Source organism: Megalobrama amblycephala, linkage group LG18, assembly GCF_018812025.1.
Source record: "Megalobrama amblycephala isolate DHTTF-2021 linkage group LG18, ASM1881202v1, whole genome shotgun sequence".
NCBI lineage: Eukaryota > Metazoa > Chordata > Actinopteri > Cypriniformes > Xenocyprididae > Megalobrama > Megalobrama amblycephala.
In genome coordinates, this window is record NC_063061.1 from 6,111,887 (window position 1) to 6,117,886 (window position 6,000).

Genomic DNA, 6,000 nt, shown 5'->3' on the forward strand with positions numbered 1-6,000 from the left:
TCAATAGGAAGAGAATTACAATAATATAAATGAAGCTCCAAATGCCCAACCGAAGGGAATACTAATCACCATAATGGTGAGTTCAAACAAAAACATTTTAGAAAAAAATCAACATCAATTTATGAAGTCAGCTTATGTGATGTTCTCTCAAAATGTTCAGTTGTATTGACAACCCTATGGGGAAGTCTGCCAAATAAAATTATAAAAACAAAAAATAAAAAATCATATGACCTCATAAAGGACACTGAAGCCATTCTGGCCGAAGCCAGTATTTCAGTCAGACACATCGTGGCCATGTCTGACCTGAGACAACCAGATACATAAATGTGGCTGTCTAGCTGGCAAACTCTCCATTGTGTTTTCCTCCTGCATGCTGACCACATGCAAATTTCAGTGGGGATTGTCAAATAATCCTACTTCAGAGGCATCAAAACTGCTGAGTCATCTAGGAATACCAAATACTACGGATTTGGAGAGCTCAGACACATTTTCTATGTTAGAAAAAAAGCAGTGCTTTTCTTCAGCCATCCCAGTTTGACGTGTAAATCTGGATTTTTCACTTCTTTCCAGCATAGCCGCCCACTGAAAAAGAGGCTCTGAGCTCCAAGCACTTGAGAGGTTGAAGTAACAGTGAAAAGTCTGTTTAGAGACAGTCACAGTTACGAAGTCATCTTGTTATATGCCTCGCTCTGCCTATGTGATATTGTAAACAAGGTGTAAAGGGTAGGGCAAGGTTAATGCAAAAACCTGCAACTCCACGGTCGATGAGTCATAGCTCATTTAGATTAAAACAGGTGGTCAAATGTCAGAGAGTTGAAGAGGGTCTAAAATTCTGGAATAACATTGCCTCTCTCCACCCCATGAATAAATAAATACATCAAAATGAATTCAATTTTAATATGTTAATTTCAGTTGCCTGAAAAAGGATAAGCAGTTTTGATATCTTGAGGACAGAAGCAAGTTTAAAAAGTTAGGAATAATGGATGGTTGTGACAAACAACAGCACAAACTAATAATTCCGCCCAGTAACTTTAATCACTTTGGCACCATTCCTGTAAAGTGAAATGCTAATGCACAGCATGAATCCCTCCTTGAAGTTAGCAGAACCAAAGCCTTAGAGAGAGAGAGAGAGAGAGAGAGAGCAGGCATAAACTGTTGCTCACTTCAGTTTTGCAGAAGTGCTGAAAGCGGGTTTATTTTCTTGCTTTAAGCATGGCATTTGGAGCTATAATTTTAACTTTGGCCTGAGCCAAGCTCACAAGCTAGCTGAAAATGGCTCCCTTGAGGGAGGAGTCTTCTGGAGCTCACAGGCCTTCAGCTTTCAGCACTTAACCTGCCATGTTTCTTATCTGCCACAGCCCTCATTATCATGACCTTGCCAAGAGATCTGGGCTATGGTCTCCACATCTTTAACAGGGTTTTCAATCTGTTCCAGGCCATTTCACAGCTGCATTTCTATGTGCCTTCTCTCCCAAGGATATGGACACAAACAGCTATGCTATATGAGTTAATTTCTCTTATTGTTGAGCTGTATTAAACAACCTTTACTGTGGACTACTTGTCTAAAATAAAGGTTAAAAACTAGTTTCTGTATTTCTAATCGCATAGTTCACTCAAAAATAAAATTATGTTAGGATTTATTCGCCCTGATACCATTCCGCATAGGACTGTGCCGATACAATTATATATCTAAAAAATAATCACTCTACTTTTTCTAACAATATTGTATTGATTCTTAAGGTCCTATTAGCAATGACCACTCATATCATGTCCTAGCGACTACACTGTAAAAAAAAAAATATTTTCATGATTTATCACATTTTTTTTTTTTTGTCAAATCAACTTCAATAATTAATGTGGTTCTGATAATATAATATTTTAAGTTTCTGTTGATTAAACCAATCGCCTTCATTGTATTAACTCAAATTTTTAAATTTCAATGAACTCAAAATTAAGGCACGCTGGTAACTTACTTTAAGTTAAACCAACAATTCTTTTTTTACAGTGTATTTACACTTAGTCACCGCATGCGATCGAGAAAAGACTAGGTTTAAATTGGATCTGAAACGCTTTCAATACGGATTGCATTCTGATCATGCAAACCACTTCATGAGGTGATTTGAAACACATTCCAGATGCAACTGGACAAGCGTAAATACAAATTAGCCACAGCAGACTAAAAGGGAAAAAAATAAAGGTGTGAGAACACATTATACCGGTTCCCAGTAGTCTGATATCACAACACTGCAACAAGCATCTCCACTGATATGGACCGCCAGAGATAAGCATCTCTCTTCAGCAAGCAGATGTACAAACTGCTGCAAATGAAACTCAGTGTTGTTCTGCATTACATCCTGAAGCTCAACTTAACATTTTCATTAACAGTGGTGGACACTAAATTCTCTCTCTTCTATTACAGTCTTTGATCTGGAAATCAGCTGATGATAAATGAAATGCAACACTTATCTGTTGCTTTCAGTGACATGAACTCTGTTGAATTTGCATTTAGTGCTGGAATTGAAGACTGGATTTATATTCATTTTATGGAGACACATTTATTTGGCCAAGTGTAAGGATCAATAATGAAGTTTGTCTAAATGAGAGCACACATTAATAGCAGAGGTGCTTCCATGAGACACAGGATTGAAAATGAAAATGATTAAAAAAGGCCTGTTGAGCTCTAACAATGACCTTTGAATACCACTGAAGTAGTCTATAGATCACTGCTAAAACTGTCTTCTCTTCCACCAAACTCTCATTAATGTAGTGCACATGCACTGGAATGGCATGCTGTGGGACACATAAGTCTGAATTTTTCAAATCTCTGTAACTTTTACACGTTCCTATTAAATTAAAGCTAAATCCAAAAATAATTAAATCTCACTTTTGTCAAACATGGCGCTTAAGTCACATTATACAAGGGTGATAGTATGTCAAACATCATTGGATCTCATGTCTAATGACAATTCACAATGAAACTCAATTAAATCGCAAACATTAATGAGATTTAAAAGCTACAGCAAACAGAAAGAATAAAAGAAAAAAATCAGTCTGTTCCTCACACAAACCTATGATATGGCATCAGGATACTTGGAATATGCTGCACAGTTCACAGCAGAAAAAAAAATAAAAAATCGTGGAAACGAAATCCATTCATCCATTTTCCAAACCACTTGTCCTATGTAGGCTTGGTTGGATGGATGGCTAGTTGGGAACAACATGATGATGATTAAATAATGACATAATTGTATATAGGGGTAAATATTCCTTTAACATTATAATGTAAACTGCAACAATATTGATAAGCAACGTGTAACTGCAGGACCAACAGTACATGATAAAGTGTATTCATACATACCCAAGGCGCTTCATGTTTGCGCACTAAAGCCCCTTCTCTCTCTCTCTCTCTCTCTCTCTCTCTCTCTCTCTCTCTCTCTCTCTCTCATTAAATAAATATTCAAACGTCTCCCACCCATTCCTCACTTGCATTAGGAACCGTTTGAATAAGCGCTTTACTGTTGAGCGCATAAAGTAACTCCATAAGAACCATAATAGGCTATATATTGACTGAAACGATTTGTCACGATATGAAAACCAGCAGACAGAACAAACTACAGAATACGCACGCGCAACCCAAGTGTTATCTCTAACAAACTGGGATCTGACCGATCGAATTTCCAACACTATTTTTTATTTATTTATTTTTAAGTCATATAGTCATAGTCATATCAATATTTAAGTTTCGAATACGACGACAATATCACATTTCTACCCCGATAACACACTGGAATTTCGTATGGTAATTATTTCATGAAATGTATTACAAGTTTTCATTCAAGGTTATACGTTGTTACAAGAGTAATCCATTTTCTTCCACATTTCCTATTAGACAAATGTCCATTATAAACGCACAACTCAGAGTTGCACGTTCACTTTTACCTAAAACAAAAGCTTTATGTTGCATCATTAGTAACAGTATGAATAAAATGCCGTTCGATAGAGTGACTAAAATTAATCTTTTTTAAAAAATGCATCTTATATTTGAGTGAAAGTAACAGACGTCAGTCTTGCCCGAGATAAGCTCTCGCTCCTGGTCAGGTTCACCTCAGTGTATCTGTAGTCTGCTGTGGCGAGAGGAGACCTGTTAAACCTTCAAACAAATGACGTGTTCCTCTCAAAAACACTTGCTCGTGAATAAAACACTGCAGGATTTTACAAAGACGTGTCTTTAAGACGTTTTACCGTCTTCAAATCTATATGACACGCGTTTTACGCACCATTCACTCTTTAGAATATGAAATGCACCTCACCAGAGATAAATCCTTTTTTCCTCCGACGGACTTCAGACACTTTCTGAGCTCTGGCAGTTGATTTCCACCTCTGTCTTTCCACTTATTTTCCAGCAAATTCTTTCATGTCCAATGGGTGAATTTTGAAGTATTTGCCTCAGATGCTGAAAAAAGGGTAGTGGGGGAGCGCTGGTAACGTTGGTAAGCCTGCCCTCCTCAAACGAACCTTCCCGCCCCCTCCTTCTCTCACGATCAGATTGGTGCTGGATGGCGACAAATTTCCCGCTCGGAGGAGGGTTTAAATACTGTATATCGCTGTGGATCGTTTCGAAGCAGTTAGATGAAGGCTACGGTGACCCTTTGGCAGAGCGTCGCCAATTAAAGTAATAGTTCAGCCCAAATGATGTTTACTATTTTACAATCCTCACCCAAACGGATTGATTATTTATGTATGTATGTATGTAAAATGTCATGTAGGTTAATTTATTTGTCAAAAAAATAAATAAATAAAGAGCAACAAAAGTGACTTGTTCAAAGTGTAGTGATATCTACAGTGATTAATGAGTTAAATTTCCTCAGAGCTTTGTATACTTAAGAAAACAAACCCTATTACAGGTTGCATGGTCTTGTGCATTTATGTTATAGGTGTATTGGACAATTTTTTTCATCCCTATAATTGCAAGATGAGTCATCAGTATTTCTGGTTTGTCTCCTAAAAGTAAAAGGCTTTACACAAATATTTAATCATTACAAATATTTGAGACATTTTACACAAATATTGTATGTAAGAAATATACTGTATGCAAAATAGTATAATACCATGGAGATGGCCTTGAAGCTGATAAAGAAGAGCTAAAGCCACAAAAAAAAAAAAAAGTTAGTTCACCCAAAAATGAAATTTCTGTCATTAAGTACAAGTACCCATAAGACCTTCGTTCATCTTCGGAACACAAATTAAGATATTGCACCTTTTGACATCCAGAAAGTAGTTAAAAACATGGTTAAAATAGTCAACGTGACTGCAGTGGTTCAACCTTAATGTTATGAAGTGACGAGAACACTTTTTGTGCGCAAAAACAAAACAAAAATAGCGACTTTACTCAACAATTTGATCAGTTGTCATACGTAGTGATCTCAGTGTAGGCTTCCTTGTTTACGTCAGAATGCTGGCTCATTATTGGCCAAATTCAACTACCTTTCTGGACGTCAAAAGGTGCAATGTCGTTGCTGCCTATGTGTTTATCAAATACCCTAGGATTTCATCAAAAATATCTTAATTTGTGTTCCAAAGATGAACGAAGATCTTATGGGTGTGGAACGACATGAGGATGAGTACTTAATGACAGAAATTTCATTTCTGGGTGAACTAATCCTTTAAGCAAGTGCAGCAGCATTTTGTGATTTACTATTTATACCCGTTTTTACACAGATTACTAGCCCAGTGAGTGTATATGAACAAAACTGTGCAGCTAGTTTATGGATCTCACTATTGTGGTCTTGCAACACCGGGAGCTCTTGGGTGTACTTAATAGATCTAGTCATTAGCCTAGTTTATTTCAAATAGATACCAGAAGGGTTCAAAGTTTGTCACACCTGCCAATGATTGGTAAAATATAAAAATGTACTGGACAGAAATAATTCTTTCTAACTGGCATGTTTTGCTTGTGTTTTTGTTGGACTTTGAGTTGTTAGCCTGTTAGTTTTGCACTGT

The 6,000-nt window shown here is 36.9% G+C and overlaps 1 protein-coding gene across 2 annotated transcripts in view; it reads right to left on the reverse strand.

Moving 5' to 3' along the window:
- gabra3 (gamma-aminobutyric acid type A receptor subunit alpha3) overlaps positions 1 to 4,638 on the reverse strand; it is a 268,591-nt gene extending 263,953 nt beyond the window's left edge. The window contains exon 1 of one of the 2 annotated variants that reach the window (XM_048165836.1): positions 4,311 to 4,638. The gene's annotated coding sequence lies outside the window, so the exon portion shown is untranslated. The remainder of the gene's footprint in view (positions 1 to 4,310) is intronic. The other variant, XM_048165837.1, reaches the window with a different exon arrangement.
- Between the last annotated feature and the right edge of the window lie 1,362 nt (positions 4,639 to 6,000).